General features: G+C 42.5%; 1 protein-coding gene across 4 annotated transcripts in view; it reads left to right on the top strand.

Moving 5' to 3' along the window:
• Window positions 1-17,896, top strand: part of LMBR1 (limb development membrane protein 1) — a 132,922-nt gene that overhangs the window by 928 nt on the left and 114,098 nt on the right. The gene's annotated exons all lie outside the window — the stretch shown is intronic.

The following is a 17,896-nucleotide window of genomic DNA, read 5'->3' as shown; positions in this document are numbered from 1 at the left end:
GCCTTTCCGAAAGCTGGCGTTTGGGTGGATGGGATTGAGGGCCCCGAGCAGAAGTCCTTTGTGCTCTGGAAGCAGCATCTGAAGGGAGTCATCCGTTGTTGGCCCCCTGTCCTTCTGTGCTGCTGCCAGGGGTCGGGAAGCAGGCTTGGCCTTAGCAACCCACTTTGATGTTTCACCTTCCCTGCTGGCACTGGAGCGCGTTACGGTTGTGTGATTTGTGTTTCCATTACGATGTAAAACATGTAAGTTTGGGGTATTTGTGTTTACCTCCTCCTTCTAACTTCCTCCTCTCAGACTCAGTCAGTCTCTTGGTTTAGGTGGAAAACGCTGGTTGAGAATTGCCTAGTTTGTGTAGTTAGTGATCTAGAAACTTGAGAACACTCTGCCAAGTCATACCTTGGAATAAAGAAATACCAGTTCTGAACTGGTGGACTCTGATACAGCATATTTCGTTTAAATGTGTGACTTGAAGCTGAAATAAACAGAAGTACATAATCATCCATGCCCAGCTTGAAGCACTTTAAACACACTGTTGTAGTCCTGAACACAGACTGAGAAACAATATGGCCAGCGTCCCAGAGGCCCGTCCCTTTTCCTTGTCTGGTTCCTCTCTGTTCCACCAAGAGAAACCACTGTCCTGGCTTTAACAGGTGAGCTTAGTTTTGAACTTACATACACGGAACCTTATGGTATGCACTGTTCTGTGTCTGATTTCTTTCACTCATCGGCATTTGTGAAATTCCTCTCTGTTGGACGTGGTTGTAATTCATCCATAATGCTGTAGTTGTGTGGCTCTAGCACAGTCTATTTTTATTTTACTGTTGGTGGGCGCTTCCATCGTTTTCAGGTTCTGTTTACCAGTGTTCTTGTACATGGCTTTTGGCAAATGAGTGTATGCGTTTGTTAGGTCTGCACTTAAGCATGGGACCTCTAGGTTATAGGTTGTGGGTTTGTTCATCTTTAGTAGATACTTTGAAGTAGTTTGTCAAAGTGGGTTGTACCAGTTTACACTCCCGCTGGCACTGTAGAAGAGGTGTGATTTGCTTCTCATCTGTACAGATACTTAGCATTTTTTTTTAAATTAACCATTCTGATGAGTGTCATGGTATTTATTGCACAAAAGGTTTTATTTGCATTTCCCTGATAATAAGAATTTGAGCATCTTTTCATATTTTTTTTTGGCCATTTGGAAATCTTTTGTGAAGAGTCTTCAGGTCTTTTCCCCATTTTTAAACTTGTTTATGTTTTTGATAGTGATTGCAAGAGTTCTTTGTGTTTTCTGGATATGATCCTTTAGTCACATGTATGTATATATATGTGTATCTATATAGTAAATCTTTTTTTCATTCAGTGGATTCCTTTTCACTTAATGATATGAGCAGAAATTCTTAGTTTTAATATAGTTCACTTTATCAGAATTTTTTCTTTTATGACTAGTGATTTTTTTATGTCCTGTTTAAAAAAATCTTTGGTTACTCCAAGGTTAAGAAGATGCTGTCTTACGCTTTTCTCTAAATGCCTTATTGATTTACTCCTCCTATCATCTGGCCAGCTGATGTGAAGAGCTGATTCATTGGAGGGGACCCTGATGCTGGGAAAAATTTAAAGCAAAAGAAGAAGGGGGCGGCAGAGGACGAGATGGTTGGATGGCATCACTGACTCAAGGGACGTGAGTTTGCGTAAACTCTGGGAGATAGTGAAGGACAGGGCAGCCTGGCGTGCTGCAGTCCCATCATGGGGTTGCAAAGAGTAGAACACGACTTAGCGACTGAACAAAAACTACCTCCTATTTAAACCTACAGTTCATCTGGAATTTATTTTTTGTGTATGTTATAAAGTAGGAGTTATATATATTTTTTCTCACTTGGATGTCTCATCGCTTCAGCAGTATTTATGACCTTAGTCACACATTGAAAGTGAAAGTCACTCAGTCATGTCCAACTGTTTTCGACCCCATGGACTGTACTGACGGGCTCCTTTGTCCATAGAATTCGCCAGGCAGGAATACTGCAGCGGGCTGCCATTCTCTTCTCCAGGGGATCTTCCCAACCCAGGGACTGAACCTGGATCTCCTGCGTTGCAGGCAGATTCTTTATCATCTGAGTCACCAGGGAGGCCCAATCACAAATTAAGTAACTGTATATTTGTGGGATTTAACTGAAACTCTGTGCAGTTCCATTGGTCTGTTTTGGCTATATTTTAGATTAATCAGATATTCTTTTATTTGGATTTAGAAAAGTACCCATATTTTAGTAGCCAGGAGCTTTATTTTTTTGTCCACTATCCTAGAAACAACTCAGTTTTGCCGCCGATTCTAGAATTCCTTAGTTCTGCTCCTCCTCACGCCTACCTCTCCTGGCCCAGGGCCCTTGGATGGTAGATACACTCTGTTGCTGCAGAGCCAGTGCAGACAGTGACCAAGCTTAGTGAATTGCCAGTCTTTGGCTTTCCTTCCTTGAAGTATTCATATTTAGAGTGAGTATAAATGCTTGATTTTTTCTAGGACTTGTCACCAGTTCTTTTTCCATTTATTTTTAAAAGTAGGTTTGTTTTTGAAGTCTGTGAGTTTGTTTCTGTTTTGTAAGTAAGTTCATTTGTATCTTTTTTTTTAAGATTCTGCATATAAGGGAATTTTCTTTCTCCTTCTGACTTCAATTAGTGTGCTCATCTCTAGGTCCATCTATGTCGCTGCATGTGGCATCATTTCATTCTTTTTATGGCTGAGCAGTAGTCCAGTGTATGTGTGTACCACATTTTCTTTATTCATTCCCCTGTTGATGGACATCTAGGCTGCTTCCATGTCTTTGCTATTGCAAGTAGTGTTGCAATGAACACTGGGGGTCATGTATCTTTTCAAACTGATTTTCTTCGGATACATGCCTAGAAATGGGACTGCTGGGTCATATGCTACTGTCATGTTTAGTTTTTAAGGAACCTCCATACTGTTCTTCATAGTGGTCGTACCAGCTTACACATCCACCAACAGTGTGGGGGGGTTCCCTTTTCTCCGCACCTTCTCCAGCATTTATTGTTTGCAGATTTTCTGGTGCGGGTCATTCTGACCAGTGTGAGGTGGTGCCTAAATGTAGTTTTGATGTGCATTTCTCTAATAATCAGTGATATCGAGCATCTTATAATGTGCTTTTTGGTCATCTGTATGTCTTCTTGGGAGAAATGTCTGTTTAGATCTTCTGCCCATCTTTTGGAGGAGGAAATGGCAACCCACTCGAGTATTCTTGCCTGGAGAATCCAACGTACAGATTAGCCTGACAGGCTACAGTCCATAGGGTTGCAAAGAGTCAGACATGACTGACCAACTGAGCACACCCATTTTTAGATTGGGTTGTTTGCTCTTTTGATACAGAGCTCCATGAGTTCTTTGTATATTTTGGAGATTAACCCCTTGTCCGTTGCTTCATTTGCAGGCATTTTCTCCCATTCTGTGGGTTGTCTTTTCATTTTGTTTATGGTTTCCTTTGCTGTGTAAAAGCTTTTAAGTTTATTTAAGTCTCATTTGTTTATTTTTGTTACTCTAGGGGGTGGATACAAAAAGATATTGCTGTGATTTATGTCAGAGTGTTCTGCTTATGTTTTCTCTTAATAGTTTTATAGTGTCAGCCTTATTATGTATAGCTCTTTAATCCGTTTTGAGTTTATTTTGTGTATGGTGTTAGAGAATGTTCTGATTTCATTCTTTTACATGTAGCTGTCCAGTTTTCCCAGCAGCACTTATTGAAAAGATTGTCTTTTCTTTATTTTAGATTCTTGCCTCCTTTGTCATAGATTAACTGACCATAGATGCATAAATTTATTTCCTGGCCTTCTATCCCATTCCATTGATCTATAGTTCTGTTTTTTGTGCCAGTACCATATTGTTTTGATTCCTGTAGCTTTGTAGTATAATTTGAAGTCAAGGAGTCTGATTGCTCCAGCTCCATTTTCCTTTCTCAGGAATGCTTTGGCTATTTGGGGATCATTTGTGTTAGCATACAAATTAAAAAATTTTTTGTTTTAGTTCTTTGAAAAATGAAATTGGTAATTTGATAGGGATTGTATTGAATCTGTAGATTGCCTTGGGTAGAATAGTCATTTTGACAGTGCTGAGTCTGCCAATGTAAGAACATGCTGTATCTTCCCATCTGTGTCATCTCTGACTTCTTTCATCAGTGTCTCATAGCTTTCAGAGTACAGGTGTTTTGCCTCCTTGGGAAGGTTTATTCCCAAGTGTTTAATTCTCATTTCTATGTTTTGTTGTTAATGTATAGGAATGCAAGAGATTTCTGTGTATTAACTGGAAATATAGTAATATAGCTTTTGTTACCTGAACATTATTGACTGGAGATGTATTGATAGGTTTTTAGAGAGTGAAACAGTTAACATTGGAGAAGGAATAGGCTACCCACTCCAGTATTCTGGCCTGGAGAATTCCATGGACTGTATAGTCCATGGGGTTGCAAAGAGATGGACATGAATGAGTGACTTTCACACACACACGCACAATTAACATCACCGTGCAAAGTTGCTGGAGCTTAAAATTGATCAAGGGTTCATTATACAACTTAATGATTGTCATTATCATTCACATTTTGCTTTGTTAGGTTTTTGTTCCAATCAACCTTGTGTTTATATTACAAACGTAAAATTTTCAAAAGTGGCACACTGCAAAATTTTGAGTGAAGAATTTTTCAGTGAGTTTTATGCAGATACTTTCTCTGATTGTTCAAGCAATATATATACTTGTGCCTCAGAAGATGATCATTCTTCAGAGTTTAGTTCTGATTCAAACGATGTGACTATTGGATGAACAAAAAGATAGAAAACCTTAGTGATTGATTCTGATACGGAAAGTGAAAATGAAATTCATGATAATGCAGAGAATGAGCCTTTGCTTCTACAGAATTGTGGATTAAAGACAGCATTTCATGAAGTTAGAAGACTTGACAGGTGTGTCAGGTATAACTGTTGAATGTAACAGCCTGCAAAGTGTTAGTGAAATAACAGAAGTTTTGACTGGCCCAAAGAAAAGTTGCTGGCCATAGGCGTTAGTTTCTTCAAAAATCCCCTGGTCAGCAATGGGTTAATTTTGTATCCTGCAACTTCACTAATTCATTGATGAACTCTAGTAGTTTTCTATTGGAGAAGGCAATGGCAACCCACTCCAGTGTTCTTGCCTGGAGAATCCCAGGGACGGGGTAGCCTGGTGGGCTGCTGTCTGTGGGGTCGCACAGAGTCGGACACGACTGAAGCGACTCAGCAGCAGCAACAGCAGCAGCAGTTTTCTGGCAGCATCTTTATGATTTTCTATGTATAATATCATGTCATCTGCAAACAGTGACAGTTTTAACTTCTTTTCCACTTTGGATTCCTGTTAGTTTTCTTCTCTGACTGCCATGGTGTCAGTTCTGTAAATTATTCAACTTTTTTTGTTTTGCCAAAAGATAAAATACACAACTTACAGTTCACCGTTTTTAAGTGTGCTGTTCAGTGACACTGAGCACCTTTGCATTGTTGTGAATCACCACCAGCCATCTCCAGAACTTTGTCGTCATTCCAGACTGAAACTTCCCTTTGATCAGAAACTGGTAAAAAAAAAAAAAAAAGAAACTGGTTCCTCTCTCCTTCCAGCTCCCGGTAACCACCGTTCTACTTTCTGTCTCTCTGAATTTTACTATGCCAGGTAACTCATGTAAGTGGAGTCATACAATATTTGTCCTTTTGTGTCTGGCTTATTTCACTTAGCATGATGTTTTCAGGTTTCATCCATGTTGAGGGATGTGTCAGAATTTCCTTCCTTTCTAAGGCTGGATGAAATTCCATTGTGTGTATAACCTTGTTTTGCTCGTCCGTTCATCCTACAGGGGACATTCGGGTTGTTTCCCTGGCTACTGTGAATGATGCTGCTGCGAACATGGGGGCATGAATACTTGTTCCAGGCCTTGCTTTCCATTCTTTTAGGGATATACCCAGAGTTTGAATTTGTGGATCTCATCGTAATCCCATGTTTAATTTTTTGAGGAGTTGCCATACTGTTTCCCACAGTGGCTGGACCATTTTACATTCCTAGCAGTAATATGCCAGTGTTTCAGTTTCTCTGTGTCTTTACCAACACATGTTGTTTTCTGTTTTTTTAAAAAGTAGTAGTTATCCTGGTAGGTGTGCAGTGGCATTTCGTTAGGATTTTGATTCGTGTTTCCCTGATGGTTAGTGATGTTGAGCATGTTTTATGTGCTTTTGGACATTTGTATATTTTCTTTGAAGAAATGTCTATCTAAAGTCCTTTGCCCATTTTTGAATTGGGTTATTTTGTTAAGATGTAGGTGTTCTTTATATATTCTGGATATTAATCCCTTTGTGATTTGAAAATGTTTTCTTCCATTCCGTGGGTTGCCTTTTTACTCTATTTATAGTATTCTTTGGTGGACTAAAGTTTTAAATTTTGGTGAAGCCCTGTTTATTTATTTACTTGTTTGTCATTGTTGCCTGTATTTTTGGTGTTCTATCCAAGAAATTATTGCCAAATCCAGTGCTGTGAAGATTTTCCCTTATGTTTTCTTCTAAGAGTTGTATAGTTTTAACTGACATTTTTGAGGTCTTTGATCCACTTTGAGTTAGTTTTTTGTATGTGGTATAGTATTTAATTTTAAAAAGCTCATGTAATAATCTTACTTTAGTATTATGAATCTTTAATATTATGAATATTTCAGAGTTCTCTTGTCAATTACTATAATGGTCACATTTAGCTGCTACTATGAGGTGGTAATGATCCATTTCCTTTCTTGTTTTTACTGTCTTTTTATTTCCTTTTCCTTTTGGACCTCAGGTGTACAGAATTAGGTTAATCTTTTAAAACCTTTATTTGTTTATTTTTGGCTGTGCTGGGTGTCTGTTTGTGCAAAGCCTTGTCTCTAGCTGGGGAACGGGGGGCTTCTCTTGCGTTGTGGTGCACGGCCTTCTCGTTGCAGCGGTTCTCCTGTTGCAGAGCACAGGCTCAGGGCGCACAGCTTCAGTGGCTGCAGTGTGTGGGTTCAGTAGTTGCAGTTCCTTGGGTCTAGAGCACGGGCTCAATAGTTGTGGCACACACAGGCTTAGTTGCTCTGAGGCATGTGGGATCCTCCTGGATCAGGAATCAAACCTGTGTCTCCCGCTTTGGCAGGGGGATTCTTTACTACTGAGCCACCAGGGAAGCCCTATGACTGGATATCTTAATAGATTATGTGTAGAAGGAAAAGCCCCTGGAATGGGAAATGGTAAACCACTCCAGTATTCTTCCCTGGAAAATTCCATGGACAGATGAGCCTGGCAGGCTACAATCCATGGAGTAGCAAAAAATTGGACACAACTGAGCAACTGAGCACACAGACTGAAAAAAGACTTGAGTGAGGCTCATGCTGCAGTTGGTAAAGATGCAAGTCATTCATATTTGCCAGGGTGAGGAATGGTCAGTCATGTTTATGATTTGGACAGAGTTCACATTTTTTGTCTTTGTTCAGGCATAACTACAGAGTGATCTTATTTATTCTTTATCCATTATGGTCATAGAGTGGCCTTCTCTGATGTTAATGTTTTCTGAAGTTGTTTATTTTCTATGGGAGAATCATCAAGTCCTAGCTGGGAGTTGGAGAAGGCGATGGCACCCCACTCCAGGACTCTTGCCAGGAAAATCCCATGAGCGGAGGAGCCTGGTAGGCTGCAGTCCATGGGGTCGCTAAGAGTCAGACATGACTGAGCGACTTCACTTTCACTTTTCACTTTCATACATTGGAGAAGGAAATGGCAACCCACTCCAGTGTTCTTGCCTGGAGAACCTCAGGGACGGGGGAGCCTGGTGGGCTGCCATCTATGGGGTTGCACAGAGTCGGACACGACTGAAGCGACTTAGCAGCAGCAGCAGCAGCAGCAGCTGGGAGTACCTGGTTGTGAGTTGCTAGCCAGTTTCAGAGTTCTACTAGTTACTAAGAGAACCTGATGTAGCTTTGCTAACTTAATGTGTAGATCTTAAAAGAACAAGCTGATGAGGACTTTTTCCTTCATATTCTGTACTTGCTCTCCGGGAAGTACCATGTTTTCAGATTTTTCCAGGGCTGGCTACTTAAGTTTTGGGGCCCAGTACAAAATGAAAATACGATTTTCATAGTCAAAAAGCAGGGGAAAATGCCATTAAAGTTACAATAATCTTGTATTAGTTTCAATCAGTTAGTACTGCTAAGTAATTCAGTTATGTCTATCTTTTCTTTTTCTGATTCTTTTCCATTATAGGTTGTTGTTTAGTCACTAAGTCATGTCCGACTCTTTTGCGACCCCATGGATTGTAGCCCGCAAGTCTCCTCTGTCCATGGGATTTCCCAGGCAAGAATATTGGAGTGGGTTGTCATTTCTCCAGGGGATTCCTTAACCCTGAGCCTCCAGGGAAGCCCTATTATCAGATCAGATCAGATCAGATCAGTCGCTCAGTCGTGTCCGACTCTCTGCGACCCCATGAATCGCAGCACGCCAGGCCTCCCTGTCCATCACCAACTCCCGGAGTTCACTGAGACTCACGTCCATCGAGTCAGTGATGCCATCCAGCCATCTCATCCTCTGTCGTCCCCTTCTCCTCCTGCCCCCAATCCCTCCCAGCATCAGCGTCTTTTCCAATGAGTCAACTCTTCGCCTGAGGTGGCCAAAGTACTGGAGTTTCAGCTTTATCATCAGTCCTTCCAAAGAAATCCCAGGGCTGATCTCCTTCAGAATGGACTGGTTGGATCTCCTTGCAGTCCAAGGGACTCTCAAGAGTCTTCTCCAACACCACAGTTCAAAAGCATCAATTCTTCGGCGCTCAGCCTTCTTCACAGTCCAACTCTCACATCCATACATGACCACAGGAAAAACCGTGGCCTTGACGAGACAGACCTTTGTTGGCAAAGTAATGTCTCTGCTTTTGAATATGCTATCTAGGTTGGTCATAACTTTCCTTCCAAGGAGGAAGCGTCTTTTAATTTCATGGCTGCAATCACCATCTGCAGTGATTTTGGAGCCCAGAAAAATAAAGTCTGACACTGTTTCCACTGTTTCCCCGTCTATTTCCCATGAAGTGATGGGACCGGATGCCATGATCTTCATTTTCTGAATGTTGAGATTTAAGCCAACTTTTTTACTCTCCACTTTTCACTTTCATCAAGAGGCTTTTTAGTTCCTCTTCACTTTCTGCCATAAGGGTGGTGTCAAATGCATATCTGAGGTTGTTGAGATTTCTCCCGGCAATCTTGATTCCAGCTTGTGTTTCTTCCAGTCCAGCGTTTCTCATGATGTACTCTGCATAGAAGTTAAATAAACAGGGTGACAATATACAGCCTTGATGAACTCCTTTTCCTATTTGGAACCAGTCTGTTGTTCCATGTCCAGTTCTAACTGTTGCTTCCTGACCTGCATACAAATTTCTCAAGAGGCAGATCAGGTGGTCTGGTATTCCCAATCTCTTTCAGACTGGAAAAGGTCAGTTTTCATTCCAATCCCAAAGAGAGGAAATGCCAAAGAATGCTCAAACTACCGCACAATTGCACTCATCTCACACGCTAGTAAAGTAATACTCAAAATTCTCCAAGCCAGGCTTCAGCAATATGTGAACCGTGAACTTCCTGATGTTCAGGCTGGTTTTAGAAAAGGCAGAGGAACCAGAGATCAAATTGCCAACATCCCCTGGATCATGGAAAAAGCAAGCCCTATTATAGGTTATTACAAAATATTTAAGATAGTTCCCTGTGCTAGATTGAGGTTAGTAGTTGCTAATGGACTTGCTTGACAAGAAATTTTAAAAGTAGTTCTAAAGAGAGAAGGAAAATTATTTAGGTGAGAAACTCAGATTTACATAAAAAAAGAAAAAGTATTCAGGATAAATTAAAGTTAAATAAATTTCTTATTTTGATCCAACATGTAACAGTTTATTGAAAGTGATAGCACCAGTGTATCCAGTGATTAGCTTGTGGATAAGTAAAATGAATGACAGTAATGTTACAGGGACAGGTGGAAGGAATTGGGAAAACTCTGTAAGGTAGCTGCACTACCTGTGAAGCAGTATAGTGTATTTAATTGTAAATTCTAGGGCAGCCAACAAAAATATTTATAAAGAAGTATAACTGTTAGGCTAACAGAAGAAAGAGAATAGAATCGCATAAAATCCTCAGTTTAAACCAGAGATGGCAGAAAAAGACTAAAGTCAAAAATCTAAACAGCATGGTCAATGAATAGAAAATTGTTAAAACTATGATAACTATTAAAACAACAATATCAGTGGTTACTTTAATGGTCTAAATAAATCACTTAAAAGACAGATTTTCAGAGTGAATTAAAAACCCCAAGTGTATGTTGTCTATAAGAAATACACTAAATATAAAGATACAGATATATTAAAAGTGTGTTATCCTAGGTGGTGCTGGTGGTAAGGAATCAATTTACCAATGAAAGACTTGGGTTCAGTCCCTGGGTGGGAAAGATCCCTTGGAGGAGGAAATGGCAACCCACCCCAATATTCTTGCCTGGAGAATCCCATGGACAGGGAAGCCTGGTGGGCTAGAGTCCGTGGGGTTGAAAGAGTTGGATATAACTGAGCATGTACACGTGCATGAGCGCACGCACGCGCACACACACACACACACACACACACACACACACTAAAAGTAAAGAGATACAGAAAGATACACTGTGTTAACTAATCCAGAAAGCTGGAGTAGCTGTTACTTTCAGACAAGATGGACTTCAGAGCAAGGAAGATTATCAGGAATAAAAGGAGCAATGCATAATGATAAAGGGTCAGCTTTCCTAAAGGACATAAAGTCCTTAATGTGTATGCATGTAACAACAGAGCATCACAATACGTGAGGCAGAAACTAAGTGAGCTGCCAAAGGAAACGGGTGAATCCACCTACCATGGCTGGAGACTGCAGCACCCCCTCTGTTGGTAGTTGGCACATCCAGTAGGCAGAAAATCAGTAAGCATATACATATATAGTTAAACCAAATAATACGGTCGGTCAGCTGGATCTGATTGGCATTTATGGACGCCTTCACCCAACAGTAGCACAGTGTACATTCTTCCCAAGCTCGCATGGGACATTCACCAAGATGCACCACGCTTTATAACACACCTTAAAAGTGGAAACCACACAGTGTCTGCTCTCACACCACAGTCCAGTTAAACTGCAGATCAGTAACACAGATATAATTGGGAAGCTCTGAAGTACTTGGAAAGGAAAAGAAACCCTAAAGGAAACCAGTCCTGAGTATTCATAGGAAGCACTGATGCTGAAGCTGAAACTGCAATACTTTGGCCACCTGATGTGAAGAACGGACTCATTGAAAAAGACCCTGATTCTGGGAAAGATTGAAGGCAGGAGGAGAAGGAGACGACAGAGGATGAGATGTTGGATGGCATCACCGACTCGATGGACATGAGTTTGAGCAGCTGTGGGAGTTGGTGATGGACAGGGAGGCCTGGCATGCTGCAGTCCATGGGGTCGCAAAGAGTCGGACACGACTGAGGGACTGAACTGAACTGAACTGAGGCTAACTAAGATAAACAGGAAAAACACAAATTACTAGAATCAGAAATGAAAGAGCAGTCATTGCACATAATTCCATTAGCATTGAAACGATACTGCGGGATATTATGAACATTTCTGTGCCCACAGATTTGAAAACTTAGATGAAATGAACAAATTCCTTCAAAGATACAGTTTGCCAGAGGTCACACAAGGAAAAGCAGATAGTTGGAGTAGGTCTGTATCTACTAAAGAACTTGAAGCAGCTGTTAACCTTCCAAAACCAGTGCCAGATTGTTTGGCTGGTGAATTCTCCCAAATGTTTAAGGAAGAAGCGATACAAATTCTGTGCAGTCTCTTACAGAAAACAGAAGCAGAGGGAAAACTCCCTAACTCATTCTATGAGGTCAGCATTACCCTAATGCCAGAGACACTGCAATAAAGGAAAACTACAGACTGATACCTCTCATGAGCATAGACGCACAATCCTACAAGAAAATACTAGTAAATGGGGTCCAGCAGTGTATAGAAGAACTATACACTGTTGGAATTATACTACAAAAACCACTTAATGTCGTTGTTTACATCAACAGGCTGAAGAAGAAACATCATAAGATGGTATCAGTAGATCCAAAAAAAGCATTTGACAAAATCCAGCATCCATTCATGATAAAAACTCTCAGTAAACTGGAAGTAGAGGGGAACTTCCTCAACTTGGTAAAGAATATCATAAAATACCTATGAAAAGTGTTAGTCGCTCAGTTGTGTCTGATTCTTTGCGACCCCATAGACTGCAGCACGCCAGGCTTCCCTGTCCTTCACCATCTCCCAGAGTTTGCTCAAACTCATGTCCATTGAGTCAGTGATGCTATCCAACCATCTCATCCTCCATTGCCCCCTTCTCCTCTTGCCCTCAGTCTTTCCCAGCGTCAGGGTCTTTTCAAGTGAGTCGGCTTTTTGCATCAGGTGGCCAAAGTATTGGAGCATCAACTTCAGCATCAGTCCTTCCAATATTGAGGGTTGATTTCCTTTAGGATTGACTGGTTTGATCTCCTTACAGCACCACAGTTCAAAAGCATCAATTCTTCGGGGGTCAGCTTTCTTTATGGTCCAACTCTCACATCCATACATGACTGCTGGAAAAACCATGGCTTTGACTATATGGACCTTTGTCGGCAAAGTGATGTCTCTGCTTTGTAACATGGTGTCTAGGAAACAGCTATAAAGAAGCTGAGTATTCTCCCCCTGCTGCTTGCAGCGGTACTACGTTGGATCTTTGTACCGTACCCCGATGACAACTTGGGGCCCATCTGACAGCTTTATAGTCACTTTCACATATTGAACAGTCGAGTCCAGTCTCATCTAAACTCTCACCTGTCATCCAGTTCAGAGTGTCTTCCCTCTTCCCTGAGCATACCTGATTGAGGCTGAGGAACTAGCAGTGGGAAGGGGGTGTGATTTACTCAGTTTATTTAAAAAATATTTATCAAGGCACTCAGCAGGATTCAGGAGATTGTCAAGATCGTTCCTATTTGTGTTAGTACTCCCAATATGCCTAAAATATAGTAAGTATTATACATAGTTTAGGAGATTTAGGAGACCAGTTTTATTTCCATGAAGCATTCAGTAGAAATCATTGCTGTGCTCCAGCTTGTGAACGAGGGGTTTGTGGGGATTCAGGGGGGAGGCTGTGTGGTGAGAAGGGCTACGAGTGGAGGAAGAGCCCGGAGGACAGGTAACACTGTCCTTCCTCTGTGTTTTCTCAGACGGGTCTCAGGATGGATTTAAAGAACTTCTTGCTCCTGACTTGCATTGTAAGAATGTATAGAATCTGAAAAATCTCAAGAACAAGTAATAAAATGTAATATTGTAGATGACATTAATGCACTAGAAATTTGCTGCGTTAATCTTGAGAGAGGGAATATTTACTTCTTGTTAAATGTCTCAAGTGTAATTTTTTTGTGAGGAAATACTGATTCTTCTTTGTTGAAGCACAGATTGAAAGACATTGGGCAGTTTATCGTGATAGGCCTCGTTAGTCACTGTTAGAAGAGCAGATGTTAGCGTGTGTTTTGTATTCAGATTAATCGTGGAACTAGAGCACTGGTCGTTTTCTCTTCTCTGTTTTGAAAGGTGGTTTGTTGCAATTACAGTGAAGCAATAAACATCTTTGTGCATATACCCTTGTGTACATATTCAAGTATATCTGAACAGAATGCTTGTGGCTGCTAGCAACAAGAATACAGTGTGTTTTTCATCAAATAGGGGTTTATTTTACTATAAAAAGTCTGAAGGAATGATGTATTTATACATGTTGCAACATGAAGTAACTTTGAAAACATGCTTAGTGAAAGAAGCCAGACACAAAAAGTCAGATATTGTATGATTCTTCTCTATGAAATATCCAAAATAGGCAAATCCACAGAGCCAGAATTTTCTCATGGTTGTGAGGGGCTTGGGAAGTGGAGTGCTAGAATACGGGGCACTTAGGGCTTCCCTGGTGACTCAGTCAAGAATTGCCTGCAATGCCGATTGACCTGGTTCAGTGCCTGGGTCAGGAAGATCCCCTGGAGGAGGGCGTGGCAGCCCACTCTAGTACTCTTGCCTGGAGAATCCCATGGACAGAGGAGTCTGGCGGGCTGCAGTCCATGGGGTTGCAAAGAGTCAGACACGACTGACTGAAGTGATTCAGCATGCTTGCAAAGTAGTGCTTTATTATTCATTGCCATTTAGTTTTAAAAAATGTATTTTGGTGCTGCGCCTTTTGGTGCATGAAGATTATTTCCTCATTATGGGTTATCCCATTGTTGACAGAGTGCCCCAGTTTGTCTTAACACTTTTTGTCTTAATGCAGCCTTGTCTGAGGGGACAAGAATGTGACGTTTTAGCTTTCTTTGTGGTTAGCATCTGCTTGGTGTGTCCCTGTTTATTGTTTAGTTTTCATCCCTCTGAGTCACTTTATTTTAGCTGTGTCTTAATCTGAGTTTCCTTTTAGTAGTTTATTTACAATTATGGTTTTAATATGTTTCATCTTTGTTATTTTTGTAACTATTTGTGTTTTCTTGTGTTTTACTATAGTCTGGCTCTTAAGGTAATTTGAAAGAATTATAATTTTAATTTTAGTTATTGTTTGGTTCACTTAAAGGATATTAAGCATCTCTGATTTCTGATTTTGCAACTTTAAGATAAAGCCAGGTCTGTTGGCTCTGCTGGAGAATGTGATTATTGGCTTAGTTACAGTTTACTTGTCTCCTCCCTCAGGGTTTTGTTAGAAACCCTTCAGTGGTAGCTCTCCCTGAGGCCATTTGTACCTATCACTCTGACGATGTTTATTCCTGTAGTCATCTTAAATTAGCTGAAGCCCATCAGTCTTAAATAAAGAACTTGTAGTACAGTTTGACTCTGATGCACTAGTTTAAATTTAGGTTCAAATCTTACACCGGGAATTTAAGTATATTTGCTTGTAACAATTTACTATTATAGACTTTTCCAAACATGTGAAAGAAGAGCGTCCTAGGAAAGCCTTCCTAAGCTGAAATGGCACAGAGCAGAGAAGCAGTCACTTGCTCACAGACACACAAAATAAATTGATGAAGCCCAGATACTCAGGGACACCGTTCACAGCCGCTGGCTCAGTGCCGGGGTGCTGATTGTGGTCCCGGGGAGGCAGGAGCTGGCGCGGCTGCTCACGGTTGGGGTGGACACCGCCTCTGTATAGCTCAGTAAGACATGCTGAGCTGAAGGAGATTTTTGCTTTTCACTTTTTTTTTTCCTTTCCAAAAGCTGAAGTTGATATAAAGCAGACTTTAGGAATACCTCTATTAGGTTTCCCGTGACTGGGAACTCAGCTTCCAGATGCCTGGCCATTCTTGCTCAACATAGGGACTGAGGCCGTGGGGCCCCGGTGGGGGCTGCTGTGGGGCGGCTGGCAGAGAGCAGAGGCGCGCGGGCCGCTGCTTCAGGCTCGGCTAGCCCTGTGCTCCCTTCCCTGTCTGGGGAGAGGAGCTCCATCTCCTCAGAGGGCCCTCGGAGCCGCCCTCTCCCTTTCTACCGGCATGCCTCACCTTTCGAGGTGGGGAGCTGCGGTGCCCCCTTTTTCAGTTAGGCGTTTCCTTTTGTCCCCCTGGAGGGAGGAGAATAGGAGGCCCCGGCGTGCCTTGTTCTCATTTTACGCGTCCCTGCGGGTCTGTCTCTGCTAAAGATGTGCTCATTTGAGAAGGAGCACCTGCTCCTGGTCCCGTCTTTGGAGCTGGAGAAATAGTCTAACTAGTTCTGTGACTGTTTTGTTCCAGTCTGATACAGTTTATATTCATAGAAACTTTTATTTCCAAAGTAGTAAAATGTCCATTTGTCTTTATAATTGTTAGCCTTACTCTGCTCTCAGAGGGGTTGTTTTCCGTTAGTCTTGTCTGTCTCATGCCATGCATCTTGGTTCCTTGATTTCTGTTTGTCCATTAACGTTCATGACTTCTCATCTACCACTTTGCTGCACAGACATCTTGGGACTCCTGAGACTACTCTTCTAGTACCAGCTTTACTTACTAATTTAAAAAATCCTAAAGCAGCATGCTTTAATCACGGCTTGCTAGTCTTCCAGCTTCCTTGGGCAAGTCCTTTTTTTACAGCTGCTTCTTTCCCAGGAACCTCAGTGGATTGGCATGTCCACTCCTGGCCGTCACTTGGGTTCACTTTTCTCCCAACCCACTTGGGTTTTATGGCCCATTCTTTCACTCACTCTTGCTGATACCCTAAACCAGTGGTTCTCAAACAGTGGTCCAGGGGTTTCTGAGGGTTGGTGGTTAAAACCCTGGGAGAAGATTCTGGCTCTACTCAGAAATCATAGACCAGAAGAATGTTTAAAGGCTGGCAGGAAAAGGGAAGCCAGTTAGTGGTGGAGTCTGGGAGAAGAGTCAGAAAAGAAGGAAGATCGCTGATGTCAGGGTGCTGCTCAGAGGGCATGTGAAATCATGAAGAGTGATTTGGCTGTTGGTTCATCGCTGCCTGCTGCCAGAAGTGCTTTGAGTTGGTCAGTGGGTGTGAAGTGAGCTAAGTGGTTGGGAGAGTGAGTGAGTGGTGGTGAAAAGTGGAAGTCCACAAGTAGAGGCCGTAAAGGGGAGGACAGAGAACAGGGAATGGTAGGGAAAGAGTGACTGGCCAGGTTGTGATGTTGGGCTCTCTGCCCACAGCCCCTCGCTCTCGCCCCGTCTTGTAAGTACATGGTTGTGTAACAGGCCAGCGCTTCCAGCACTGCACAGGCACGGCATGATGGCCCGCTGGGTCACGGGCCACTTGCGTTCTGTAAACATGTGGAAGCTGCAGCTGAAGAGCCCTGTGTGCGCCTATGGCTGCGATACGGCTGGGTCAGCCACAGGAGGCCCAGCGTGGCTGCCTGTGGTTGTTGTCTGCAGTTCCCGCAGCTCCTCGAGTTGCCTTCCAGCTTCCCTGCTCGCGCCACGCCTACCCTGGGTTCAGCACACAGTGTGAACAGCGAGACGGTTGGCATGGTCAGCAGGACAGCCAGCAGGTGCAGGAGCCTGAGGCTGCAGTGGATGGAGGCAGCCAGCGGCCGCCACAGAGGATGTGGCACCAGGTGGCCGCGGCCCTCTTGGCACAGCCCCTGCTGGGAGACGGGAGTAGCGGACGGCTCACTGGCTACCATTAAAAAGGTGTTACAGGTGGGGAGTTCCCGTTTGCTCAACGAGGTGGCATGGACTGCTGCCGGTGGTGGCTTATAGTTTAGCCCCCAAGATGATAGCTGCACCTTGTCTTGGGATCCCGGACGAACCTTCAAGATGGTCATGATAGCGTACACGTGCGGTGAACAGTTTTCCACCCAATTTGTTGTCTCCGAAGGAGAAGATTTAACTCTGGGACCAAAGACAGTCTCAGTCACTCAGAGCTTTGTGTAGTAGAAATTTTATTTAAGTAATAGTGACAGAAAAAGCTCCTGACATAGACATAAGGGGGTAGAAAGATTACCTGCCTTGCTAGTTTAAGCAGAGCATTATGTACTTTTCTACTAGCTGCTGAGAATAGAAAAAATACCTGAAGGCTGTAAAAATTTTGCCCAGACCCTTTCCCATAAGGGTCATCCTGGGATGTCATCCTGGGATGACACCAACACAGGATTAGCCAGAAGGAACCGGTGAACCCAGAGCTCAAGGCTGTGGCAGTTCTACCCAGACTTCCTCCCTTAAAGTACGTTCTGAGTTCCAAAAAAGCCTGTCCTTGAACAAGAGATGCTGCTGCCTATGAGGCCTACGTGTCTAAGGCAAAAGAATGTGAAAAAGAAAGAATGTCCGCCTCCTCCTTAAAGGGGCCTTCTGCGTGGACTCCTCATCAGCCTGCCTAAAGTGAACTCTCTCGCTGGCAGTCTGAGGTGG

Source organism: Bos taurus, chromosome 4 (assembly GCF_002263795.3).
Source record: "Bos taurus isolate L1 Dominette 01449 registration number 42190680 breed Hereford chromosome 4, ARS-UCD2.0, whole genome shotgun sequence".
Classification (NCBI taxonomy): Eukaryota; Metazoa; Chordata; class Mammalia; order Artiodactyla; family Bovidae; genus Bos; species Bos taurus.
The sequence above is the reverse complement of the archived record's forward strand: the minus strand, read 5'-3'. Positions and strand labels throughout refer to the sequence as shown.